At 61.5% G+C, this 15,000-nt stretch overlaps 2 non-coding genes across 2 annotated transcripts; both read right to left on the reverse strand.

Annotated features, from left to right (window-relative positions):
• Positions 1 to 540: 540 nt before the first annotated feature.
• LOC142792877 (5.8S ribosomal RNA) lies at positions 541 to 693 on the reverse strand. Its single transcript, XR_012891269.1, has one exon. It is a non-coding gene; the product is annotated as a 5.8S ribosomal RNA (ribosomal RNA).
• A 1,719-nt stretch (positions 694 to 2,412) lies between these two features.
• LOC142792883 (small subunit ribosomal RNA) lies at positions 2,413 to 4,227 on the reverse strand. The gene has a single exon (XR_012891275.1). It is a non-coding gene; the product is annotated as a small subunit ribosomal RNA (ribosomal RNA).
• Positions 4,228 to 15,000: the final 10,773 nt, after the last annotated feature.

Here is a 15,000-nt window from a genome sequence, read left to right on the forward strand (position 1 = left end):
CTCACCTCCCTGCGCTTTGCGCGCGAACGTTCCCTGTTCGCGCGGCAAAGCCTGGAGGAGGCACGGCCCCGCAGCGTGTTCGAGCGCCCGGTCTACGGGACACCCTGCTTACTTCGAGGGCAACAAGCGCAACGCAAGGCTGCGATCTCGCGCACTTTGCGCACGGCTGGAGAAGCTTTGCTGGCCGGCTTTCGCTCCTCGTGTTTACCGTGCGTTAAAGTTGCGCGTCCGTGGCTCTCGCAGCTCTTGCGCGCCCGGTCGCAGAGAGGAGTACGCAACCTCGACCGCACTTTCCCTGCAGGCTTCCTTCCGACTCGAAGTCCTGCGGCGGTCTCAACGAGGTGCCACATCCTCAATGCAGTCGGTCGCCCCCGTTTCGGTTGGGCTCTGGCACGACGGTCGCCACCGTCTCGCCCTTGAGTGGCCGCTGTTGGCGCTCGCTGTGAGGTGTTCAGCGTGCTGTCCGTGTTGCCGACGCGGTCAAAACGAGTCGACGGCTCACGTTCCCTTGTGCGCCGAAGGCTCTCTTGATATGTGATCCGACCCTCAGACAGACGAAGCCAAGGGAAGACCCAAGGCCGCAATGTGCGTTCAAAGAATCAGTGCTCAGTGTGTCCTGCAATTCACACCAAGTCTCGCAGCTGGCTGCGTTCTTCATCGACCCGAGAACCGAGTGATCCACCGCTTAGAGTCGTGAAAAAGTGTTTGTTCAATTCCGTACAGTCAAAACCAAACGTTTCTGGCACTCGGCCAAACAGTGGCCAAGAAGGGCGCTTTTCAGCGCACGCTTGGACTCCAAAACTCTGCCGCGCCTTTTTCGGCTGCCGCAAATCGAGCAAACGGTGTGTTTCGGACGGCGTTTCGCTTTCGCTACTTGCGAGTGCTTTCGTGGTCCACCCCTCTATAAATACTCGGGAGGCGTCGAAGCCGGTTCTCCAAGCCGGACCCGTAGGTATCGTTGTGTGCTCGCTCTCATTGGCCCGCCTAACCAGAAAATGCCTGCGGTACACCCATTTGGATAAGAGTGCACGCAGATGCGGGCCTCGACGGCTACACATTTCCTCGGGCGGCCGCCTCCCGGCCTCCGTGGAGCGCGGGATGCACGGTCCCATCGACAAGCCTCTCCCGTTTTTACCGTGGCGTCGCGGTTCACCACGGCAGGCGGGTCGGTCTCCTCCGCATAAAAAGGGGGACCCCCGCTTTTTGTTCCACGAAATCGCACAAGCTTTTTTCGCATCCACGGTTTGCCACCGCACACCAAAATGCCGATCCGGCTGCCTACTTTAGCCAACAGGTGGAGCCAGGCGCGCCGTACTTGCGCGGCACTTCCCACGTCCACCGAAGTCGGTGCCAAGGACCACTTTCGGCGCCGGAGCCGCGTACGAGCCTACTCGAGGCGGAAGAACGAAGCCAGCAAGGGCCTGGCCGCAAGTGCGTTCAATTGTCGGGACGTCCAAGTCCCTCGTTCTTCCGTGCTTCCTCTTTCGGCAAGTCGTTGCGGCACCTTCCCAAAGCGCGCAGACCCGCTAATCGCGACGAGCGCGACGTGGCCGTGCCGCCTTTCCCTCGGCAGCAAGCAAAACGCCTGGCAACGTCGACGCTCCCCTAACCGCGATCTCGCACCGTGTTTCGTGTGGCGAATTCAAAAGCCGGCCGGCGCTGCTGCAACCATTACGGTCGGTACGCATACGCCGCGGAGGGCGGGACGGTCATCGGAGCGTGCGGTTCCTCCATCGAGTACTGCGCACCTCGGCCGTCGCATCGCCGTGCCATGACCGGCCGCGCGTCAACGCGAACCGGTGCCAGCGAGATCCCTCGCCTGCAAGAACCGACCGGCAGCCTCCGTCACCCGAGGACGCGGAGGCGCTTGCCGCGGACGGCGGGACGGTATGCACTGGTGCACAGCGGACCCGTCACATCGCCAGTTCCTTGACCGACCGCCGACGCTTGTGCCGTTCCTCTCGTACTTGGCAGTCGCCGCGCGATTGTCGGGTCTCGTTCTTGCACGCTCGAACGGTCGGGAGGGCACTCGGCTGGCGTTTCGGGAACGCGCAGCCTCGCCTTCTACCGACGTAACCACGACTCGCCGTTCGCGCTCCGCCGCTCCTGTTTACAGTACTAGGCGGTCCCGCAGCGGTCGGGTCGCGCATTTCGAGCGCTTCGAGCCACGGTGCAGTGGCGGGTCGAAAGCCGACCTATGAGTGCGTTGCGCCGTTTGTACCCGCGTCCGCCACCTGGCCGACCGTCCAAGGTCGCGGTGTTGGCGTCCGCTGGGCGCAACAATTTGTCACGGGGTGCCGCTCCACATTCAGGCAGCCCCGTGGGGAAAAGCCGACCCCGCGTCCAAACGGGGTCAGCGGCAGAAAGTGTCGGGCGCAGACGCAGCTGAGGCGCTCACCCTTCACAATCCGTTAATGATCCTTCCGCAGGTTCACCTACGGAAACCTTGTTACGACTTTTACTTCCTCTAAATGATCAAGTTTGGTCATCTTTCCAACAGACCGGCGCAACCGAAAGGCCGCGCCGGACATCGGTCCGAAGACCTCACTAAATCATTCAATCGGTAGTAGCGACGGGCGGTGTGTACAAAGGGCAGGGACGTAATCAACGCGAGCTTATGACTCGCGCTTACTGGGAATTCCTCGTTCAAGGGGAACAATTGCAAGCCCCTATCCCAATCACGAAAGAAGTTCCACGGGTTACCCAGTCTTTTCAGACAGGGATAAAGACACGCTGCTTCCTTCAGTGTAGCGCGCGTGCGGCCCCGGACATCTAAGGGCATCACAGACCTGTTATTGCTCTGTTTCGTGCGGCTAGGAGCCGCTTGTCCCTCTAAGAAGGTTGTAAGGTGCTGGGAACCCCGCACCTATTTAATAGGCTAGAGTCTCGTTCGTTATCGGAATTAACCAGACAAATCGCTCCACCAACTAAGAACGGCCATGCACCACCATCCACCGAATCAAGAAAGAGCTCTCAATCTGTCAATCCTCCCAGTGTCCGGGCCGGGTAAGTTTTCCCGTGTTGAGTCAAATTAAGCCGCAGGCTCCACTCCTGGTGGTGCCCTTCCGTCAATTCCTTTAAGTTTCAGCTTTGCAACCATACTTCCCCCGGAACCCAAATACTTTGGTTTCCCGGAAGCTGCCCGCCGAGTCATTTGAGTAACTCAGGCGGATCGCTGGTTGGCATCGTTTATGGTCAGAACTAGGGCGGTATCTGATCGCCTTCGAACCTCTGACTTTCGTTCTTGATCAATGAAAACATTCTTGGCAAATGCTTTCGCAGTAGTTCGTCTTGCGACGGTCCAAGAATTTCACCTCTAGCGCCGCAATACGAATGCCCCCGTCCGTCCCTCTTAATCATTACCTCGTATTCCAAAAACCAACAGAACAGAAACGAGGTCTTGTTCTATTATTCCATGCAAGTTTATTCAGGCGACTCGCCTGCGTTGAGCACTCTAATTTTTTCAAAGTAAAAGCACCGGCCATCTCGAGGCACACAATGAAGTGCACCAAGAAAGAACCGGCATGATGTTCAGTCCGAGCCGTCGCATCGGGTAGATGCACTACTCGTCTGGAACTGAGATCCAACTACGAGCTTTTTAACCGCAGCAGCTTTAGTATACGCTATTGGAGCTGGAATTACCGCGGCTGCTGGCACCAGACTTGCCCTCCAATTGATCCTCGTTAAAGGATTTAGAGTGTACTCATTTCAATTACGGGGCCTCAAAAGAGTCCCGTATTGTTATTTTTCGTCACTACCTCCCCGTGCCGGGAGTGGGTAATTTGCGCGCCTGCTGCCTTCCTTGGATGTGGTAGCCGTTTCTCAGGCTCCCTCTCCGGAATCGAACCCTGATTCTCCGTTACCCGTAACAACCATGGTAAGCAAGTAACCTACCATCGAAAGTTGATAAGGCAGACACTTGAAAGAAACGTCGCCGGCTCGTGGCCATGCGATCAGCACAAAGTTATCCAGAGTCACCACACAATACGGGCCGAAACCCGATCGATCTTGGTCTAATAAAAGCACCCGTTACCCAAAGGGCTCCAGGCTCACTGCATGTATTAGCTCTAGAATTGCCACAGTTATCCAAGTAGGAAGAAACGATCTAAGGAACCATAACTGATTTAATGAGCCATTCGCGGTTTCGCCTTATTTCGGCATGTACTTAGACATGCATGGCTTAATCTTTGAGACAAGCATATGATTACTGGCAGGATCAACCAGGTAATCGTTCGACTGCGCGTCCGTCCTCGCCTTCGGCGGGCCGGACGCAGTCTGTGTGCGGCGGAGGCCACCTTCAGGCGCCCCAACACGCTTATTTTGCACTCCGAGATGACGGCGTTCGAGCTCGCTACGGCACAACCTTCCCGAAAGACGAGTGGGAGCCGTGCGGCAAGAAGCACGTTCATGCTCGCTCTTTTTCGTTGCATCGACTCGGTCGCGCCGTGCGGGTTGCCCAAGCCCGCTGCACTGTCGGTGGACCGGCCGGAACTAGCAACGGAGCCGAGACTGCAAAGCCGCCAGACGACGGGTCACGCCCGCGTCTTCGGCGCTTTCGCATCTGAATCGCCCGAGGACGACACGGAACACACCTCGATATCGTGGTAAAACGGCACCGTCCGACAACCAGCCCCTAACGCATCAAGCGGATGAGGCTGCAGACGACTGCCGTGGATTCCCCTGGAGCAGACCCGAGGACACGCTTGACGAGGCCGAAGCCCGCCGCATATCAGACACCCGGTCGCTTTCGCGTACGCCGCTCACGAGAACCCCGACATAATAGCAGCGATAAGTACCCAGACCTCCTTGGGCACTAATACGAGCGTACTCGAGAAAATTTCACCGCGGGTGTGCCCCGAAACGTGTGGCACGTTGAGCGTGCCACAAGTCTACGTCGCTCTCAAACCCGCCGAGGTCGTAGAATTTGCGACCCTACTCACGAAATTCCCACCGAGGATACGGCCGCAAACGTACCGCACCTTGGGTAGGCCACAAGTTTGTGCAACACTACGCTGACGGCACAGCACCGAGGTCGTGCGCGCACGCACGGGAAAATTCCGCCGCGGTTTCTGCCGAAAACGTGAGGCACCACGACTCTCCGCAAGTTCGCGTCGACTGCGAAAGACCGAAGTCGTGAACGACGTGTCCGCTACTCGCCGCCGACACGCTGGACACCAAACGTACAACGACTCGACGGCGTCGTAGAGGCCCACGACGCGGTTTTCCTTAACGACGTCTCGGCGTGGCACCGACAGGTTAGAACGGCCGACCAACGTTCCCTGTCCGCCGTTCGGCTCAGTCGAAGGGCTCGGCGACTTCGGCAACGCTGCGAAGCCGCACGGTGACGCACGCCATGTCCCCATTTTTTTTTTTTCTTTCTGCGTCTGCCGGGGTGCCCCTATAATAGCAGCGATAAGCACCCAGACCGCCGTGGGTCGCTCGCCCCGGCTGACGTGGTTTTTCGTACTCCTGCGGCGGTCGCCGTCAAGCACGTCCAAATACGCTACTTTCGTGGGCGCATTCACGCTCTTTCGCTTCGCCGGAGTGCCAGCACTCACTCTGCCAAAAACGGCGAACATCCGAGCGGCGGTTCCCACTTTTGCGTCGGCGTCGCAAACCCCGCCCCGGCAGACGAGGTTTGCCGTACTCGTGCGACGGTGGCCGGCGGGCACGTCGAAAGACGCCGATATCGTGCGCGAATTGGCGCACCTTGGCTTCACCGGAGTGCCGCCACTGACTCCTCCAAAAACGGCGAAGATCCGAGCGGCGCTTCCCACTTTCGCATCGGCGTCCCGAACTCCGCCCCGGCTGACGCGGTTTACCGTACTCGTGCGACGGTCGCCGGCGAGCACGTGGAAAGACGCCGATATCGTGCCCGAATCGGCTCCGTTCGGCTTCGCCGGAGTGCCAGCACTGGCTCGGCGAAAGACGACGAACATCCGAGCGACGGTTCTCACTATTGCGTACGCGTCGCAAACCCCGCCCCGGCAGACGCACTTTGCCGTACTCGTGCGACGGTCGCCGGCGAGCACGTAGAAAGACGCCGATATCGTGCCGGAATCGGCCCCGTTTGGCTTCGCCGGAGTGCCAGCACTCACTCGGCCACAAACGGCGAACATCCGAGCGGCGGTTCCCACTTAGCCGTCGGCGTCCCGAACTCCGCCCCGGCAGACGCGGTTGCCGAGCTCGTGCGACTAGCGACCGCGAAGCCGTCTCGCGACGCCGCTTTCGTGCGCGGCTCCCACTGCGACCTGGGTCACCCGAGGTCGACGAGCAAGAAAGAATGTCGAAAAAAAATTTTTTTTTTTTTTGCGTCTGCCGGGGTGCCCCTATAATAGCAGCGATAAGCACCCAGACCGCCATGGGTCGCTCGCCCCGGCTGACGTGGTTTTTCGTTTTCCTGCGGTGGTCGTCGTCAAGCACGTCCAAACACGCCACTTTCGTGGGCGCATTCGCGCTCTTTCGCTTCGCCGGAGTGCCAGCACTCACTCTGCCAAAAACGGCGAACATCCTAGTGGCGGTTCCCACTTTTGCGTCGGCGTCGCCAACCCCGCCCCGGCATACGCGGTTTGCCGTACTCGTGCGGCGGTGGCCGGCGGGCACGTCGAAAGACACCGATATCGTGCGCGAGTCGATGCTTCTTGGTCTCGCAGGAGGGCCGCCACTCACTCCTGCAAAAACGGCGAAGATCCGAGCGGCGCTTCCCACTTTTTCGTCGGCATCGCAAACCTCGCCCCGGCAGACGCGCTTTGCCGTACTCGTGCGACGGTCGCCGGCGAGCACGTCGAAATACGCCGATATCGTGCCCGAATCGGCCCCGTTTCGCTTCGCCGGAGTGCCAGCACTCACTCGGCCAAAAACGGCGAACATCCGAGCAGCGGTACCCACTTAGCCGTCGGCATCCCGAACTCCGCGCCGGCTGACGCGGTTGCCGAGCTCGTGCGACTAGCGACCGCGAACGCGTCTCGCGACGCCGCTTTCGTGCGCGGCTCCCATTGCGACCTGGGTTACCCGAGCTCGACCAGCAAAAAAGAAGGTCGAAAAAAAATTTTTTTTTTCTGCGTCTGCCGGGGTGCCCCTATAATAGCAGCGATAAGCACCCAGACCGCCGTGGGTCGCTCGCCCCGGCTGACGTGGTTTTTCGTACTCCTGCAGCGGTCGCCGTCAAGCACGTCCAAATACGCCACTTTCGTGGGCGCTTTCGCGCTCTTTCGCGTCGCCGGTGTGCCAGCACTCACTCTGCCAAAAACGGCGAACATCCTAGTGGCGGTTCCCACTTTTGCGTCGGCGTCGCCAACCCCGCCCCGGCATACGCGGTTTGCCGTACTCGTGCGGCGGTGGCCGGCGGGCACGTCGAAAGACACCGATATCGTGCGCGAGTCGATGCTTCTTGGTCTCGCAGGAGGGCCGCCACTCACTCCTGCAAAAACGGCGAAGATCCGAGCGGCGCTTCCCACTTTTTCGTCGGCATCGCAAACCTCGCCCCGGCAGACGCGCTTTGCCGTACTCGTGCGACGGTCGCCGGCGAGCACGTCGAAATACGCCGATATCGTGCCCGAATCGGCCCCGTTTCGCTTCGCCGGAGTGCCAGCACTCACTCGGCCAAAAACGGCGAACATCCGAGCAGCGGTACCCACTTAGCCGTCGGCATCCCGAACTCCGCGCCGGCTGACGCGGTTGCCGAGCTCGTGCGACTAGCGACCGCGAACGCGTCTCGCGACGCCGCTTTCGTGCGCGGCTCCCATTGCGACCTGGGTTACCCGAGCTCGACCAGCAAAAAAGAAGGTCGAAAAAAAATTTTTTTTTTCTGCGTCTGCCGGGGTGCCCCTATAATAGCAGCGATAAGCACCCAGACCGCCGTGGGTCGCTCGCCCCGGCTGACGTGGTTTTTCGTACTCCTGCAGCGGTCGCCGTCAAGCACGTCCAAATACGCCACTTTCGTGGGCGCTTTCGCGCTCTTTCGCGTCGCCGGTGTGCCAGCACTCACTCTGCCAAAAACGGCCAACATCCGAGCGGCGGTTCCCACTTTTGCGTCGGCGTCGTAAACCCCGCCCCGGCAGACGCGGTTTGCCCTACTCGTTCGACGGTCGCCGGCGAGCGCGTCGAAAGACGCCGATATCGTGCGCTAATTGGCGCTCCTTGGCTTCTCCGGAGTGCCGCCACTCACTCCTCCAAAAACGGCGAAGATCCGAGCGGCGTTCTCCACTTTCGCATCGGCGTCCCGAACTCCGCCCGGGCTGACGCGGTTTACCGTACTCGTGCGACGGTCGCCGCCGGGCACGTCGAAAGACGCCGATATCGTGCCGTAATCGGCCCCGTTTGGCTTCGCCCGAGTGCCAGCACTCACTCGGCCAAAAACGGCGAACATCCGAGCAGCGTTTCCCACTTTCGCATCGGCGTCCCGAAGCCCGCCCCGGCAGACGCGGTTTGCCCTACTCGAGCGACGGTCGCCGGCGATCACGTCGAAAGGCGCCGAATTCGTGCACGAATCGATGCTTCTTGGTCTCGCAGGAGGGCCGCCACTCACTCCTGCAAAAACGGCGAAGATCCGAGTTGCGCTTCCCACTTTTTCGTCGGCGTCCCGAACTACGCCCCGGCTGACGCGGTTTACCGTACTCGTGCGACGGTCGCCGGCGGGCACTTCAAAATACGCCGATTTCGTGGGCGCATTCACGCTGTTTCGCTTCCCCGGAGTGCCAACACTCACTCTGCCGAAAGCGGCGATCATCCGAGCGGCGGTTCCCACTTTTGCGTCGGCTTCGCAAACGGCGCCCCGGCAGACGCGCTCGTGCGACGTACTCGTGCGACGGTCGCCGGCGAGCACGTCGAAAGACGCCGATATCGTGCTCGAATCGACCCCGTTTCGCTTCGCCGGAGTGCTGCCAGTCACGGCGCAGAAAACGGCGAACAAGTGTTTTTTTTTTTTTTTCCTAGAATTTGTGTTATAGAAGGCACATTTGATATCGGACGATAATTTTCAACTTTATCACGCGCACCGATTTTCGTGTAGAGGTTTGCAAGTTTATGGGAATTTCTCCACTTGGAATAATGCGATTTAGTAGTACTACGAGAACTTCATGGATGTACTCAAGGGTACGGGGCAAGTCAGTTACGTCAACACCTGCAGATTTTTTACACTTCAAACTGAAAATTGTTGGTTGTGAGTCCTCGTGTGATATTAAAGGCCGATTCGCTAACACATAGAACAAAGAAAGAAAGGAAGAAAAAACGCCCGCGCTCGCTCAAGAAACCTGGGTTCGCAACAAGTGGCAACAACAAGCAACCGAGCGAGTGCGCCAAAACCCGTGGCGGCCGAACAAACGCGAAGTCCCAACCGCGTCAGCCGGGGCGGCACGGGACAGGAAAAATCACTTCAGCCGGGGCGGCGGGGCACCGAATAAACCTCGTCACCTCGTCGCAGGATAAAAGAGGAAACAAAAAGTCTAAACAGCGTCTGCTGGAGCGAATGCGTAATAAACAACAACAACAACAAAAAAAAAAACACCCGCGCTCAAGAAGTCTGCAATCCTCACAAAAGGCGACTGTGACCGAGCAGCGTCAGCCGGGGCCGTGCGGAAACGGAAAAACCGCGACTACCGGGGCGTCGAGGCACCGAAAAATCCTCTTCAGCCGCGGCGAAAAAAAAAAACAAAAAGAAAGACGGAGGGGGGGGGGGGAACCACGTCTGCCGGGGCGAAGGAAAAAAAAACGCGTCTGCCGGGGCGAGCCCGGGTGCGGCACCACCGGGAAAACTGTGGCAAACAGACATGGCGATCGAGTGAGTGGGCCGCCAGCCAGGCTCAGCCAAAAAGTGCAAAGTCCGAACTGCGTCAGCCGGGGCGGCAAAAACCGCGTCAGCCGGGGCGGCGCAAAAAACCGCGTCTGCCGGGGCGGCACGAAACCGCGTCAGCCGGGGCGGGGCGAAAACTGCGTCAGCCGGGGCGAAAAGAAAAAAAAAAAACGCGTCTGCCGGGGCAAGCCCGGGTGCGGCACCACCGGGAAAACTGTGGCAAACAGACATGGCGATCGAGTGAGTGGGCCGCCAGCCAGGCACAGCCGAAAAGTGCAAAGTCCGAACCGTGTCAGCCGGGGCGACGCAAAAACCGCGTCAGCCGGGGCGGCGCGAAAACCGCGTCAGCCGGGGCGGCACGAAACCGCGTCAGCCGGGGCGGCGCGAAAACTGCGTCAGCCGGGGCGGCGCGAAAACCTCGTCAGCCGGGGCGAGCGAAAAGGGGGGGGGGGAACCACGTCTGCCGGGGCGAAAGAAAAAAAAAACGCGTCTGCCGGGGCGAGCCCGGGTGCGGCACCACCGGGAAGACTGTGGCAAACAGACATGGCGATCGAGTGAGTGGGCCGCCAGCCAGGCTCAGCCCAAAAAGTGCCAAGTCCGAACTGCGTCAGCCGGGGCGGCAAAAACCGCGTCAGCCGGGGCGGCGCGAAAACCGCGTCTGCCGGGGCGGCGCGAAAACTGCGTCAGCCGGGGCGAGCCCGGGTGCGGCACCACCGGGAAAACTGTGGCTAACAGACATGGCGATCGAGTGAGTGGGCCACCAGCCAGGCTCAGCCAAAAAGTGCCAAGTCCGAACTGCGTCAGCCGGGGCGGCAAAAACCGCGTCAGCCGGGGCGGCGCAAAAAAACCGCGTCTGCCGGGGCGGCACGAAACCGCGTCAGCCGGGGCGGCGCGAAAACTGCGTCAGCCGGGGCGAAAGAAAAAAAAAACGCGTCTGCCGGGGCGAGCCCGGGTGCGGCACCACCGGGAAAACTGTGGCAAACAGACATGGCGATCGAGTGAGTGGGCCGCCAGCCAGGCACAGCCGAAAAGTGCTAAGTCCGAACTGCGTCTGCCGGGGCGGCACGAAACCGCGTCAGCCGGGGCGGCGCGAAAACCGCGTCTGCCGGGGCGGCACGAAACCGCGTCAGCCGGGGCGGCGCGAAAACTGCGTCAGCCGGGGCGAGCCCGGGTGCGGCACCACCGGGAAAACTGTGGCAAACAGACATGGCGATCGAGTGAGTGGGCCGCCAGCCAGGCACAGCCGAAAAGTGCTAAGTCCGAACTGCGTCTGCCGGGGCGGCACGAAACCGCGTCAGCCGGGGCGGCGCGAAAACCGCGTCTGCCGGGGCGGCACGAAACCGCGTCAGCCGGGGCGGCGCGAAAACTGCGTCAGCCGGGGCGAGCCCGGGTGCGGCACCACCGGGAAAACTGTGGCAAACAGACATGGCGATCGAGTGAGTGGGCCGCCAGCCAGGCACAGCCGAAAAGTGCTAAGTCCGAACTGCGTCAGCCGGGGCGGCAAAAACCGCGTCAGCCGGGGCGGCGCAAAAAACCGCGTCAGCCGGGGCGGCACGAAACCGCGTCAGCCGGGGCGGCGCGAAAACTGCGTCAGCCGGGGCGAAAGAAAAAAAAAAAAACGCGTCTGCCGGGGCGAGCCCGGGTGCGGCACCACCGGGAAAACTGTGGCAAACAGACATGGCGATCGAGTGAGTGGGCCGCCAGCCAGGCACAGCCGAAAAGTGCTAAGTCCGAACTGCGTCTGCCGGGGCGGCACGAAACCGCGTCAGCCGGGGCGGCGCGAAAACCGCGTCTGCCGGGGCGGCACGAAACCGCGTCAGCCGGGGCGGCGCGAAAACTGCGTCAGCCGGGGCGAGCCCGGGTGCGGCACCACCGGGAAAACTGTGGCAAACAGACATGGCGATCGAGTGAGTGGGCCGCCAGCCAGGCACAGCCGAAAAGTGCTAAGTCCGAACTGCGTCTGCCGGGGCGGCACGAAACCGCGTCAGCCGGGGCGGCGCGAAAACCGCGTCTGCCGGGGCGGCACGAAACCGCGTCAGCCGGGGCGGCGCGAAAACTGCGTCAGCCGGGGCGAGCCCGGGTGCGGCACCACCGGGAAAACTGTGGCAAACAGACATGGCGATCGAGTGAGTGGGCCGCCAGCCAGGCACAGCCGAAAAGTGCAAAGTCCGAACCGTGTCAGCCGGGGCGACGCAAAAACCGCGTCAGCCGGGGCGGCGCGAAAACCGCGTCAGCCGGGGCGGCACGAAACCGCGTCAGCCGGGGCGGCGCGAAAACTGCGTCAGCCGGGGCGGCGCGAAAACCTCGTCAGCCGGGGCGAGCGAAAAGGGGGGGGGGGGGAACCACGTCTGCCGGGGCGAAAGAAAAAAAAAACGCGTCTGCCGGGGCGAGCCCGGGTGCGGCACCACCGGGAAGACTGTGGCAAACAGACATGGCGATCGAGTGAGTGGGCCGCCAGCCAGGCTCAGCCCAAAAAGTGCCAAGTCCGAACTGCGTCAGCCGGGGCGGCAAAAACCGCGTCAGCCGGGGCGGCGCGAAAACCGCGTCTGCCGGGGCGGCGCGAAAACTGCGTCAGCCGGGGCGAGCCCGGGTGCGGCACCACCGGGAAAACTGTGGCTAACAGACATGGCGATCGAGTGAGTGGGCCACCAGCCAGGCTCAGCCAAAAAGTGCCAAGTCCGAACTGCGTCAGCCGGGGCGGCAAAAACCGCGTCAGCCGGGGCGGCGCAAAAAAACCGCGTCTGCCGGGGCGGCACGAAACCGCGTCAGCCGGGGCGGCGCGAAAACTGCGTCAGCCGGGGCGAAAGAAAAAAAAAAACGCGTCTGCCGGGGCGAGCCCGGGTGCGGCACCACCGGGAAAACTGTGGCAAACAGACATGGCGATCGAGTGAGTGGGCCGCCAGCCAGGCACAGCCGAAAAGTGCTAAGTCCGAACTGCGTCTGCCGGGGCGGCACGAAACCGCGTCAGCCGGGGCGGCGCGAAAACCGCGTCTGCCGGGGCGGCACGAAACCGCGTCAGCCGGGGCGGCGCGAAAACTGCGTCAGCCGGGGCGAGCCCGGGTGCGGCACCACCGGGAAAACTGTGGCAAACAGACATGGCGATCGAGTGAGTGGGCCGCCAGCCAGGCACAGCCGAAAAGTGCTAAGTCCGAACTGCGTCTGCCGGGGCGGCACGAAACCGCGTCAGCCGGGGCGGCGCGAAAACCGCGTCTGCCGGGGCGGCACGAAACCGCGTCAGCCGGGGCGGCGCGAAAACTGCGTCAGCCGGGGCGAGCCCGGGTGCGGCACCACCGGGAAAACTGTGGCAAACAGACATGGCGATCGAGTGAGTGGGCCGCCAGCCAGGCACAGCCGAAAAGTGCTAAGTCCGAACTGCGTCAGCCGGGGCGGCAAAAACCGCGTCAGCCGGGGCGGCGCAAAAAACCGCGTCTGCCGGGGCGGCACGAAACCGCGTCAGCCGGGGCGGCGCGAAAACTGCGTCAGCCGGGGCGAAAGAAAAAAAAAACGCGTCTGCCGGGGCGAGCCCGGGTGCGGCACCACCGGGAAAACTGTGGCAAACAGACATGGCGATCGAGTGAGTGGGCCGCCAGCCAGGCACAGCCGAAAAGTGCTAAGTCCGAACTGCGTCTGCCGGGGCGGCACGATACCGCGTCAGCCGGGGCGGCGCGAAAACCGCGTCTGCCGGGGCGGCACGAAACCGCGTCAGCCGGGGCGGCGCGAAAACTGCGTCAGCCGGGGCGAGCCCGGGTGCGGCACCACCGGGAAAACTGTGGCAAACAGACATGGCGATTGAGTGAGTGGGCCGCCAGCCAGGCACAGCCGAAAAGTGCTAAGTCCGAACTGCGTCTGCCGGGGCGGCACGAAACCGCGTCAGCCGGGGCGGCGCGAAAACCGCGTCTGCCGGGGCGGCACGAAACCGCGTCAGCCGGGGCGGCGCGAAAACTGCGTCAGCCGGGGCGAGCCCGGGTGCGGCACCACCGGGAAAACTGTGGCAAACAGACATGGCGATCGAGTGAGTGGGCCGCCAGCCAGGCACAGCCGAAAAGTGCTAAGTCCGAACTGCGTCAGCCGGGGCGGCAAAAACCGCGTCAGCCGGGGCGGCGCAAAAACCGCGTCTGCCGGGGCGAAATAAAAAAAAAAACAAAGAAAAAAGCCCGCGCTTAATCAAAAGAAAACAAAGAAAAAAGCTTGCGCTTAATCAAAAGAAAACAAACAAAAAAAGTTCGCGCTTAAGCCTGGCGGTGGAACCACCGGGGCAAACAGACCTGGCGATCGAGTGAGTGGGCCGCCAGCCGGGGTGAGCCAAAAAGTGCAAAGTCCGAACCGCGTCAGCCGGGGCGACGCAAAAACCGCGTCAGCCGGGGCGGCGCGAAAACCGCGTCAGCCGGGGCGGCGCGAAAACCGCGTCAGCCGGGGCGGCGCAAAAACCGCGTCAGCCGGGGCGGCGCAAAAACTGCGTCAGCCGGGGCGGCACGGAAAAACGAAAACCGCGTCAGCCGGGGCGGCACGGAAAAACGAAAACCGCGTCAGCCGGGGCGACATCAAAATGAGGAAAAAAAAAAAAAAACTGCCTTAGGACACCTGCGTACACTTTCATGCGTTTGGGCATATCTCTCTGTAACACGCGCGCCCCTCGTTACGCGCGGCACTCTGTTTTCTCCGACACCCATATTTCGGCGGCATGTGGCACGCGCGCCCGTCCCTACGCACGGCACACCGCAGTGCTTTCTCGATATTTTTCTTTTCCTCCAACACCGTCATCTATAGGCTTTTAGTGACCTGTTGCTCGTGGCACAAGTTCGCTAGCTCTGACACCTCTTGCATGCGCACCGTTTTTGCGCACGGTGCTATGCCGCAAAGCACGGCAGTCGCATGCGTTTCTCTCAGGCACCTCTTTTTTGACACAACGCTGTGGTGCTTAGAAACACACGCGCCGCTTTTGCGCACAGAACTCCACCGTACAGCACGGTAGTCACGTTTGTTCCACACGAACAGCAGTGTGCATCGTGCTACGACACTTTGAAAGCTTTTTCTTCCGAGTCTCGACCGCGCTGTTCCTTTCGTACTTGGCGCGATTTTGGGACCAGCTTTGTTTTAAACCCCTACTGCGCGCCGTTCCTTTCGTACTTGGCGCGGTTCAGGGTTTGTTTCGAGCCCTTAGCCGCGCTGTTCCCTCCGTACTTGGCGCGGTTTAGGGTCGAGCTTTGTCT

Source organism: Rhipicephalus microplus, unplaced genomic scaffold (assembly GCF_043290135.1).
Source record: "Rhipicephalus microplus isolate Deutch F79 unplaced genomic scaffold, USDA_Rmic scaffold_257, whole genome shotgun sequence".
Taxonomy (NCBI): domain Eukaryota; kingdom Metazoa; phylum Arthropoda; class Arachnida; order Ixodida; family Ixodidae; genus Rhipicephalus; species Rhipicephalus microplus.